Source organism: Balaenoptera borealis, assembly GCF_965194805.1.
Source record: "Balaenoptera borealis genome assembly, chromosome: 3".
NCBI classification, from domain to species: Eukaryota; Metazoa; Chordata; class Mammalia; order Artiodactyla; family Balaenopteridae; genus Balaenoptera; species Balaenoptera borealis.
In genome coordinates, this window is record NC_138866.1 from 121,418,422 (window position 1) to 121,431,301 (window position 12,880).

Below are 12,880 nucleotides of genomic sequence, written 5' to 3' on the forward strand. Positions count from 1 at the left end.
AACCATGACTGCAAGAGCACTGAGCAAAAAAAACTGGGAGACCTTGTTCTTTTAGGGATTAGATGCATTTTCTGCTGAAAAAGCCAAGCCCAGGTACTAGGATATAAGAAAGGCCCCAAGTAGAGACCATAAATTGCCAAGTCTGACCTAACAAATACCTTTACCTTGTAAATCTGCAACATAAAGATATTGAGAAGAGAAATTCTGGAAAATTGAGGATGGAGCAAGCAGAGCCACTTCAGTTGTAATGTGTCAATTAATTGATTGCATTTACAACACTCCCACCCATGCATATGTGTTCAATGACAAGATTTTGCCTTATGACTCAATAGAGAATAACATTATATTGAAAATGAAAGATCTACTGTGACTGGCATATAAAAGAGATTGAATTATAAAATGTCTTACAATATTAGCGTTTATTTCAAAATATGGCCAGTATTCCTCATGAGACTTGATATGGATTAAAAAAAAAAAAAGAGCCATCCAAGGACCCCATGATGGGAAGACTTGTTGGGTTAAATTAGTTGGAAAGATTTTGTATCATCCGTTGGTTGAATAAGTAATTTAGGTAATTTGAAGATGGTATGATTTTTTAAATTGTGCTAATTGCATATGCTTTGTCTGGACATGTGAATGTAAGTTCAATAATTAAGTTTAAGCCCACATGGAATAAGGAGAATAAAAGTGTTTATATTTTTATCAACTGTTTACTGCTTAAACATTTCCCCTTGTGTATTAGGAGTTAATTTGGTTTTGGCAAGTTAGATGCATTTTCTCTTAGCAACACTCGAGCAAACTGGTCCTTAAATTGAGTCTAAAAGCCATTCAAGGCATCCAACCATCTGAGAGAAAAACTGCCACAATCATAGATCTCAGATAGGAACTTCATAAGAATTGATCAGTGGTGAAATGGGGAAAGAATGGGAATGGAGAATTAATTATCAACGCTTTGTAATAAAAGTGGCCTATCATGTATTAAGACGGGCTAAAAATGCTACTGGTCACCAAATGTTAATAAAAATATTAACCAAATAATACCAATAGTAGCTAACATTTATAAAACTCTTACCATATTTAAGACACATACTATGGAACTTATAAGCATTATTTTATTAATCCTTACAATAATCCTGTGAGGTGATATTATTATTTCCATTTACAGGCAAAGAGACCAAAGAGCAGAGAGGGTTAGTCATTTGCTGAAGGTCACACAGCTGTCATTTGCAGGGTTGAGGTTTGTACTTCAGTTATCTGACTCCAACATCAGAGCTCTTAGACTCCAAGCCAAACCCCCTCCCAATACTTATATAAATCAGTTTAAGCGAGGGATGATGTATTTTACATAGTATTGCTAAATTTGCTGCTAATTATGGAGTTTGTCTAGAAAAAGGGTTTCTCTTGCTGTCTCTCTCATTTCTCAAAATAGCTTCCCCCCAATTATAAAAGTTATGCATGACTAAATGTAAATGGTTATAGCCACTTTGGGAAAATTTTGACAGTATACTAAAGGTAAAGATACATATAGCTTGTGATTCAGCAATTTCTCTCTTGGGCATATACCCAATAGAAATGAACGCTTAGGTCCACCAAAGACAAACGAGTCTTTTGGTGGACACAAGTACAGGATTGTTCACAGTGGCTTTATTTGTAATAGCCCCAAATTAGAAATAACCCAACTATTCACCAAGAGTAGATTTGGGGGCGGGGATTGGAAACTGTGGTATATTCATACAATGGAATACCACACAACCACGAAAAAATAACCACGAAAAAGAACAAAGCTACAACTACATACAATGGCATGGATGTCATAATGTTGAGTGAAAGAAGAATATGCAATGCATGATTTCATTTACATGAAGTTCAAATACGGGTCAAACTAATTTTTGGTGAAAGAAGTCAGAATAGTATTGGAAGGCACTGGCTAGGAGTGGGAGCAATCAAAGGAGTGTTCTGAGGTGCAAGAAATGTTTCATATCTGGATCTGGGTGGTGGTTTGTCAAAATTCATCAAGCTACAAACTTAAAATTTGTGCACTTTATTGTATGTTATACCTCGATTTTTAAAAGTGGAAAAATAACCCTTGGAAATAAAGCAACAAAGTAATACGTCATTATAGAACCACACTGTCCAATACAGCAGCCACTAGCCACATGTGGTTATTTAGATTTAAATTTTACTTAGTTAAAATGAAATGAAATGAAAAATTCGGTTCCTCAGTCACACTAGCCACATTTCAAGTGCTCAATAGCCACACATTGCTAGCGGCTACTGTATATTGGACAGCAGACAGATAGAACATTTCCATCATCACAGAAAGTTCTATTGGTAGTGTTTCAATAGAAAATTGAAAAATACAGAAGTATATGGAAAAATAGCATTATTTATAGTACCCCATCCAACGAAAACCATCCAGTCTCATTCTGAAAGAATTTTTATGAAATTTAAGTGACAAATTAAGTGACATATGAATGCATTCTTGCCCTAAATTAAATGCTGATTAACTGAAACCCCTTGACCACTACCCACAATCTCAGAGCTCTCCCCAGTGATAACCACTCTTACTGCGGTAGCATGTATCTTTTCAGACCTTTTTTGCATGTATTTGTAAACATGTATGTACCTGTATGGACATATAAGCAGTGTCGTTAACACAACCCCAGCTCAGGGAGCTTCCATCTGGTTCAGTTCAGTTTCCCCCCGTGCATGTGAAGGGTGTTACCTCCACTATCCACACCCCACCAGGGGTCTAGGGCTCTACTCCCCTCCATCTTGAGCTACTGTGGTCCCAGGGTTTTGTAAGAACAAATGTCACCTGGGGCAAGTCAGACAGGGGACCAAGCACAGTCTCAGCGCAGAGGTGCTCCCAGGAGAGGGAGCTAGCCTGTGGCCCGGGGCCAGCCTGATTGATGGTGGTGCTTGCTAGGGTGAAGTCTGGGAGGTCTGCAGGCAGGACTCAGCTTCCACTGGGGCCTCACACAAAGGTCTTTTGCTGCTTTCACACCACAGTGGAGCACGGAACTCTTTTGTGAGGCTGCCCAGGATCCTGTTGGTACCAACGACATACTTTTCTCTCTGAGCAGCGCTGCAGGGACCCGTGGCACAGGCTCTCCCTGAATCAGACCAATACAACTCTCGGTGTTTACATTTTGAGTTCCGTTCTTAATTCATTAATTTTTAAACTTTCTTCATTTTAATATATATATTTTTTATTTATTTATTTATTTATTTATTTATTTATTTATTTTTGGCTGTGTTGGGTCTTCGTTTCTGTGCGAGGGCTTTCTCTAGTTGCGGCGAGCGGCGGCTACTCTTCATCGCGGTGCGCAGGCCTCTCACTATCGCAGCCTCTCTTGTTGCGGAGCACAGGATCCAGACGCGCAGGCTCAGTAGTTGTGGCTCACGGGCCCAGTTGCTCCGCGGCATGTGGGATCCTCCCAGACCAGGTCTCAAACCCGTGTCCCCTGCATTGGCAGGCGGATTCTCAACCACTGCACCACCAGGGAAGCCCCCATTTTAATATATTTTAATTGTTCATTTCAATATATGCATTTATAGCTATTAATGACCCCCTAAGTGCCACTTTAACAACATCTCCCAATTTTTGATAGAGTGTTTGCATTGTCATTTAGTTTTAAATATTTTATTTCCATGAGATTTGTTCTTTGACTCATGAATTATTTAGACCTGTGCTTTTAAATTTCCAAATGTATGTATTTTTCCCCACCACTTTTGTTTTTGATGCTAATAGTTCTATTATATTCAGAGAATAAGGACTGTATGATGTTGGTTATTTGATTATTAAAACTTGCTCTGAGGAATAGTATGTAGTTAATTTTTGTAAATGTTTATATATATTTGAAAAGAATGTTTACTATTGAATTGTTGGGTTCATGATTATATGTTCATTAGATCAAGTTTTTTAATTTTATGGTTACATCTTCTATTTCCTCACCAGTTTTTTGGTTTGCTTGTCTTATTAATTTCTGAGAAAGATGTATTAAAATCTCCTTCTATGATTGTGGATTTATGTATTTTTCCTTGTATTTTGCTCATTTCACATTGTGTTTTTTTTTTTTAAAGAAACCTACATTTTTTAAAAAAATAAATTTATTTATTTATATTTATTTTTGGCTGTGTTGGGTCTTCGTTTCTGTGCAAGGGCTTTCTCTAGTTGCGACGAGCGGGGGCCACTCTTCATCGCGGTGCGGGCCTCTCACTGTCGCGGCCTCTCCTGTTGCGGAGCACAGGCTCCAGACGCGCAGGCTCAGTGGTTGTGGCTCACGGGCTCAGCTGCTCCGCGGCATGTGGGATCTTCCCAGACCAGGGCTCGAACCCGTGTCTCCTGCATTGGCAGGCAGATTCTCAACCACTGCGCCACCAGGGAAGCCCACATTGTGTATTTCTGAGGCATGTCAGAAGATGTATTCTTTTTCAGTTAGATTTTTATTGAAGTATAACATGCATACAGAAATGTATTTTCACAAAGAGAAAGCATGTATACCAGCACTCACATCAACAAAAGGAAAATTTTTAGCACCTAGCAGCCTCCCCATGCTCTCTTCCAGTCACTTCCCTTCCCCCTCTATCCTAACTTCTAACATCATAGATTAGTTTTGCCTGTATTTATAGTGTCTGTGAGATTGATTCATCCACATAATTGCATATATTCATTCTCACTGTTGTATAGTATTCCATCATGTGAATATACCACAATTCATTTATTTGTACTACTGTTGATGAACATTTATGCAACAGCTTAGGGCTATTAGAAATAATGCTGTTATATATACACACTACTATATATAAAATAGATAATCAACAAAGACCTACTGTATAGCACAGGGAACTCTACTTAATATTCTATAATAACCTATATGGGAAAAGAATCTAAAAAAGAATGGATATATGTATATATATAACTGAATCACTTTGCTGTACACCTGAAACTGACAGAATGTTGTAAATCAACTGTACTCCAATATAAAATAAAAATTATATTAAAAGAAATTAATATGAATAAACTTTTTGAGAGTTTGTTTAGTTTTGTAAGAAAAAAAAAGAAAAAGGAAGAAAGAAAACAAAAGAAATAGTGCTGTTATAAACATTCCTGTATATATCTTTGGAGAATTTGTACATTTTTATAGGAGCAGAATTGCAAGGCAAAGAAAGAGATAAATATCGTATATTAGCGCATATATATGGAATCTAGAAAAACGGGACAGATGAACCTGTTTGCAGGGCAGGAATAGGAACATACAGAACAGACATGTGGACATGGGAAAGGGGGGAAGGGGAAGGTGGGAGAATGGGAGATTAGGATTGACATCTATACACTACCATGTGTAAAATAGATAGCTAGTGGGAACCTGCTATATAGCACAGGAAGCTCAGTTTGCTGCTCTGTGACGACGTAGATGGGTGGGATGGGGAGGGAGGGAGGTCCAAGAGGGAGGGGATATATGTATACATATAGCTGATTCACTTCGTTGTACAGCAGAAACTAACACAACATTGTAAATAATTACACTCCAATTAAAAAAAAAAAAGAAAAAGCAGAGGGAATACTTCCTTAAAAAAAAAAAAAAAAGAATTGTAAGTCAATACAGTGTGCATATGCTTAGCTTTGGTGGATACTGCCAAACAGTTTTTCAATATGTACCAACTGACACTTGCACCAGCAGTGAGTCCTCATCAACACTCAGAGCTGTCTGCTTTGGGTTTTAGATGTTCTGTTAGATGTATAGCAGCATTGCACTGTGGTTATAATTGGCATTTCGCTGACGATTCATAAGTTGAACACTTATTTATTATCCATTTGGATATCCTCTTATGTAAAGTGTCTTTTACTCATTCTTCTATTGGGTTGTCTATCCTTTTCTTATTGATTCCTTGAGTTCTTTATATATTCTGGATAGGAATCCTTTGTATTTAAAATGTCTTCTCCCTCTTTATGGCTTCTCTTTTCACTCTTTTCATGTGTTTTTTTTTTTTAATGAAAAGCTGTTCTTAATTTTAATGTATTCCAATTTATTGATTTTTTTTCTATATGATTAGAACTTTTTTGGACCATGTTTAAAAAATCTTTGCACATCCCAAGATCATGAAAATATTCTCCTATGTTTTCTTCTAAAAGCATTATTTTTTGCCTTTTACATTTAGATCTACAAGCCATCTGGAAGTTATTTTTATGTATGGAGTAAGGTGAGGTCCAGATTCATATTTTTCTATGTGGATAGCCAGTTGACTCTACATCTTTTATTGAAAAGATGATCTTCCCCTCAGTATAAGGCCTTGGCACCTTTGTCATTGGTTAGGTGACCACATACATATATGTGTGTGTTTTTCTAGACTCTCTGATCCTACTTCTGTCATCATATCTCTGTGTCTCTTTTCTGTGTCCTTCTACTTTTAAGGATCCTTGTGATCACATTGAATCCACCCAGATAATCCAGGATAATCTCTGCATTTTAAAGTCAGCTGATTATTTTAATTCCATCTGCAACCTTAGTTCCCCTTTGCCATGTAACCTAACGTATGCACAGGTTCTAGGGATTAGGGCATATATGTCTTTGGAGGGCCATTATTCTTCCTACTGCAATGAGTGATGCAGTTTTTCTGCATCCTCACAAGGATTTGGTGCCTTCACTATTTTTTATTTTAGTCATTCTGATATGTGTGTGGTGATATCTCATTGTATGGTTTTTTTTTTTGTTTTTTAAAATATTTATTTATTTATTTATTTTATGGCTGTGTTGGGTCTTTGTTTCTGTGCGAGGGCTTTCTCTAGTTGTGGCAAGGGGAGGCCACTCTTCGTCGCGGTGCGCGGGCTTCTCACTATCGCGGCCTCTCTTGTTGCGGAGCACAGGATCCAGACGCGCAGGCTCAGTAGTTGTGGCTCAGGGGCCTAGTTGCTCCGCGGCATGTGGGATCTTCCCAGACCAGGGCTCGAACCCGTGTGCCCTGCATTGGCAGGCAGATTCTCAACCACTGCGCCACCAGGGAAGCCCTCATTGTATGGTTTTAATTTGCAGTTCCCTGGTAGCGAATGATGTTGAACATCTTTTCATGTGTTTATGTGCCATCTACATATCCTTCTCAGCTAAGTGTCTGTTCATGTCTTTTGCCCATTTTCTAATTAGATTTTTTGGGTTTTTTTACTGTTGAATTTTGAAAGCTCTTTGTATATTTCATATACTAGTCCTCTGTTGGATATATGGCTTGCAAATATTTTCTCCCACACTGTAGTTTTTCTTTTTATCCTCTTAACAGAGTTTTTCATATAACAAATATTTTTAATTCTGAGGAGGTCAAATTTAGCAATTTTTCCTTTTATGAATCGTGTTTTTGCTGTCAAGTTGAAGAACTCTTTGCCAAGCCTTAGATCCTGAAGATTTTCTTTTATTTTTTTCCCCAAAGTTTTCTAGTTATAGGTTTTAAATTTACATCTATGATTCATTTTAAGTTAATTTTTGTATAAAGTGGGAGGTTTAGGCAGAGAGCCCATTGCCTGTGAATATCCAATTGCTCCAACACCATTTGTTGAGAAGGCTATCCTTCCTCCAGTGAACTGCTTTTGCACCTTTGTTAATCAGTTGGGCATATTGGAATGGGTCTATTTCTGGGTTCTCTATTCTCTTCCATTGATCTATGTATCTATCCCTCCACTGACTGATACCATACTCTATGAATTATTGTAGCTAGACAGTCGTACTTAGTGTCAAGTAGAATGATTTTTTCCATTTTACTTTTCCTTGTCATGATTCTAGGGGCTGTTCCTTTCCCTAACATTTTTAGAATAGGCTTGTCTATGTTTAAAAAAAAAAAAAACTTACTGGGATTTTTATAGGAATTGTATTAAACTTATGGACATCTTTACTATGTCGAGTCTTTTAATCCATGAACATGATATGTCTCTCCATTTGTTTCAGTTGTCTTTAATTTCTTTCATGAGCATTTTGTAATTTTCAGCGTGCAGATTCTGTACATATTTTACTAAGTGTATACATAAGTATTTCATTTTCTTTGGGGTGATCATTAAAGGTACTGTGTTTTTAATTTCGGTTTGCACATGTTCATTATTAGCATATAAAAATGTGATGATTTGTGTGTGTCAGTCTTACATTCTGCAGCCTTGTTGAACTCAGTTATTATTCTAAGAATTTTTTGTAGATTCCTTGGGATTTTGTCTGTGATATGTTAATGTTGTTTTTATAGCCAATTCTTGTATTTATTTATCCACATGATCAAGTCCTCATTATTGCTCCTAATGTTGTTTATTTATGTCTCCTTTTTTAAATTAGATTCCCAAGCTGTGGGCTTAAAACAAACAAACAAACAAAACCAGCTTTTGTTTTTGCTGATCAACTCTACTACTTTTTTTGTCTAGTTCATTGATTTCTGATTTTTCTTTTTACCAATTTTCACTTTCCTTGGGTTTACGTTTTTTCTAGCTCCTTGAGTTGAAGCTTAATTTTTGAAAACTTTTTGCTTTTGAATAAATTTATTGAAGGTTATAAATCCTCTGCATATTGTTTCAGAAAGATTCCACAAGTTTTCTATGTCATGTTTTTATTCTTATAAAAAGTCTGTGTTTCAGTATGGGATTATGGAAAAACTTCTGGAGATGGATAGTGGTGATGGTTGCATAACAGTATGAATGAAATTAATGCCACTGAATTGTACACTTAAAAGTGGTTGAATTTTATGTTATGTATATATTTGACCAAGGTAAAAAAAAGTTTGTAATTACAGTTTGAATTTCCTCTTTAACTCAAGAGTTTTCCTAATTGTATTTTAAATTTCTCAAGTAGATGGTTTTGTGGTGGTTGTTGCTATTGTTTCTTTTGGCTATTCTTTAAAAAAAACAACAACTAATTTTATTATATGTGGTTTGTGAAGGTGTCATGTATGATTTCTGTTTTGTGAATTTTATTGATTTCTTTTGTGGCCTAAAAATCTTTAATTTTGGGGGAAAACAATGTGTTCTTGAAGAAAATATGTACTTTCCAATTACTGGGTAAAATATTTTAGGTAACTTTTTACATCAAGCTACTTATCATCAAAACATTCATAGCCTTACTTATTTTTTATCTGATCTAATCTCCTGAGAGATGGTTAGAAATCTCCCACTTTGATTGTAGATTTGTTTGCTCCTTATACTTCTGTCAAAGCTGTATTAGTAGATGCATACATGTTTATGCCCATTATATCTTCTTGGTGGACTATTACCATCTATTAATATAAAATAGTTTCCTTGTTTTTTTTAATGTGGGTTGCTTTGAATTTTATTTTTTTCTGATGTTAATAACACAACTCCTGCTTTTAAAAAAGTATACACCTAATGTATCTTTTTCTATTATTAAAATTTATTTTTAATGAAATAATTCTCTAAGGCTTATAATGAAAAAATAGTCCTGATTTCAGTTCCCTAAGGCAAAAACTTTCAACTTTTTCAGCTACTTTTTCCAATATTTCCCACCATATTAAAAAAAAAAACATGCTTTTGTGTTATTTTTTCAATTTTGTATATTACTTATCGACTGTCTATGGAAGTTGAAGAATTAGCTCTCTCACAAACTCTCTTTCTCTCACCCCCCTCCCTCTATCCTTCCAATATGATTAAATTATATTTTTTGCCTAAATCAACGTTCAGTGTTTACAATTATGATAATTACCCAAACATTATTCACAGCTGGTTTACGTAATTAATTATGCTTATATTTCTTTTCTTGTAGAAGCTTTTGTTCTCCCTGGAGCTGATCATTACCTTCGCTGTTGTTGTTTTTTTTTTTTTTTTGGCTGTGTTGGGTCTTCGTTGCTGCGCGCGGGCTTTCTCTAGTTGCAGTGAGCAGAGGCTACTCTTCGTTGCGGTGCGTGGGCTTCTCATTGCAGTGGCTTCTCTTGTTGCGGAGCATGGGCTTTAGGCGCGCGGGCTTCAGTAGTTGCAGCACGCAGGCTCAGTAGTTGCGGCATGTGGACCCTAGAGAGCTTGGGCTTCAGTAGTTGCGGCACATGGGCTCAGTAGTTGTGGGTCGTGGGCTCTAGAGTGCAGGCTCAGTAGTTGTGGCGCACTGGCTTAGTTGCTCTGCAGCATGTGGAATCTTCCTGGACCAGGGATCGAACTTCTGTCCCCTGCATTGGCAGGCGGATTCTTAACCACTGAGCCATCAGGGAAGTCCATCATAGGTTTTTTTTTTTTTTTTTTTTTCCCATTTGTTTATTTTCTTTATTTCTATTACTGTACCCTAAAACTTATTGCAGAAATATACATTTTCTCTCAGTATATTCTTAAGAGTGAGATATTTGGTCAGTTTCTTTTCTTTTCTTGGAGACACTCCCCTGAAGCCCTCCTTCCTCCTGCTCCCATCCAGGCTGCTTGCTCCCTAGGCCTGCTGCACAGTTGCCATCCTGGCACTTCCCTGCACCATCATCCTCCAATTTGCCCTGTCTGATGTTGGACCTCCTGTTTCCTGGATCCTCTGTCTTCTTCTTTTTGGTTTATTCCCTCTTTTTGATGGAGCACATTCTCTAGAGAAGCAGGAAAGGATCCTGGTTTCGTGGGGCCTAAGATATATAATTATACAAAATTAAATATGACAAAATACTTAGAGTGAGAAAAGAAATCACAACAAATTGCATTTTTGAAAATGGTAACAAATACCACAAACATCACAAAATCCAAGAAATTAGTCTAACATTAAACTCTATGACATACCTCTATAATAATTTTCCTCCTGAAATTTTAGTTGTGTCTCTGATGGCTTCTGCATTAGTTGAGATTCAATCAGAAGTCAATCTCACTAGAAGGAAAAATTTCTATCTATCTATCCATCTATCATCTATTTATCTATCCATCTATGTATCTTTTGTCTATCTATCCATCCACCTATCATCTAACTGTCCATATATGTATCTTATCTATCTATCTATCTATGGATCTGTTACAGGGCTTTGACCTTGCACACTGGGGGAGTTGGTTAAACATGCTTTACATGACTGTTGCCTTTGCATCTGCAGCTGGAGCTTGAAATTTGCAGGACAGGCAGGGTGGAAAGGAAGTTGGATGTAAACGGGGAGAGCAAGGACAACTGGCACCCAAGAGCATAAGCTGGGACCCACAAGGACAGACTGGAATTGTCTCCACCCTTGATGGTGTGGATGTCCTGTGGGGGAAGCTGGTACTGTACCTCGCAGAGCTAAAAACACAGCTGACTCAGGAGTTGGAGAGGCTGAAGAGGATCTAGGGGAAGGGGGAGCAGTTGCCTGCCCGGCTGCTGCCCCACACCAAGGAGGTGAGCCAGCTGGAAAGCAGCAAAGTGTGTAAGCTACAAAGTAGCTGTTGCTTCGCTCCTGCTCTCTAACTCTCCCTCCAAAATGTCTCTTGTGGTCACCCTGAATGGAGACGTATAAGAAAGGGAATTCTGGGGAACAGTTCAGCCTGGCCAAGTCCACACATTCCAAAGCCACCAGTGCTTCATAGTGGTAATGATTTTGTAACATTTTATATTTCCCATTGAGAGAATAAAAAGGTACTTCAGTCTTTCCTGTAGCACGTTTGATCAAAATTCATTTTCTATTATTTCTAGTTGAGATTCATAAAACACACGACCTCACATGAGTGGACCTGACATTTATAATACTATTGTAGTTTTGTGCCCCACAGACACAGGGACTCTGATAAATTCCATCTCATGTGATTCCCACTCAAAAAGAAAAAAGAAATGTGCCCTGACATTTAATAAATAATTTGGCTGGGTATGGAATTCTAAGTTTGAGATGATTTTCCCTTAGTATTTGGAAGGTATTGGTCTATTTTGCAATATTGAATATATTCCTGACAACACTGACCATTGGCATTGACCAAGCTTCAGTGAGAACTGAGCTCTCTTCTTACAATTTTATAAGTCTGATGATGGGAAGAATTTTCCACAGACCAGCTTTTGGCTCCATACCTCTCAAACCTTGTTTTTTCTCTTCTGCCCACATATGTAATTGCCAGATGCTGTAGAACAGATTCATATCATGATAAAATGTTTGGCCTTGCACCCTCCAGTCACGGTGCCAGGTAAGTCGGCCCAATGGGTGATGGGAGTATTCCCAAACATCATTTTTACAATCAGATGTGAGCAATCACAATTGCATAAGGAAGTGACTGAAAACCACATAAACATATATATGTCACTGAACCCAAACTAAATGTATCCCCAGCTCAATACATTCTTAATCTGATCCCAGATATTTCTGCAGTCACTCCTAACACCAACCAGCATGAGCTGGACTTGTGACTGCTTTGACCAATAGAATGTGGCAGAAGTGACCTGTGATTTCTGAGATTGGGTCTTAAGAGGCCTTGCAGCTCCCTCTTTCCCCCCCGGGAACCCCATGATCATCATGCTGTGAAGAAGCCCCACCCAACCTCCAGCAGGATGAGAGGCCACGCAGAAGAGAACTGAGGAGCCCCAGCCGACAGCCATTACCAACCGCCACGCAGGGACTGAAGACATCCCAGACTCTCCAGCGCCAGTCGAGCTGTCCTCTGGCAGCAGCCGCATGAGTGATCCCAGGCAAGACCAGCAGAACTGCCCAGATCGCCAACCCACAAGATTGTGAGGAGCATTTTTGTCTTTAACCACTAAGTTTTGGAGTGGTTTGTCATGGAGCAATAGATAACTGAACACTTGTAAATCACACAATTACATGTAACTGGATTTTCAAAATCCAGATTGAACACCTTTCTTTTCTTTGACAACAAATTGTTCATAATTTATTGTACTTAATGATATGTTCATATCTCTTCCTAATACTTTATTTTGAGTTTTCTCTCTACCATGTTTTGGGGGTTTTTTTTGCCTTTTTCCCCTCCTTATTTCTTGCC

The 12,880-nt window shown here is 37.8% G+C and overlaps 1 long non-coding RNA gene across 1 annotated transcript; it reads left to right on the plus strand.

Annotated features, from left to right (window-relative positions):
- Positions 1-4,218: 4,218 nt before the first annotated feature.
- Positions 4,219-8,713, plus strand: LOC309626544. Its single transcript, XR_014243257.1, has 2 exons — positions 4,219-6,686; positions 7,006-8,713. It is a non-coding gene; the product is annotated as an uncharacterized lncRNA (long non-coding RNA).
- The last annotated feature ends 4,167 nt before the right edge of the window (positions 8,714-12,880 follow it).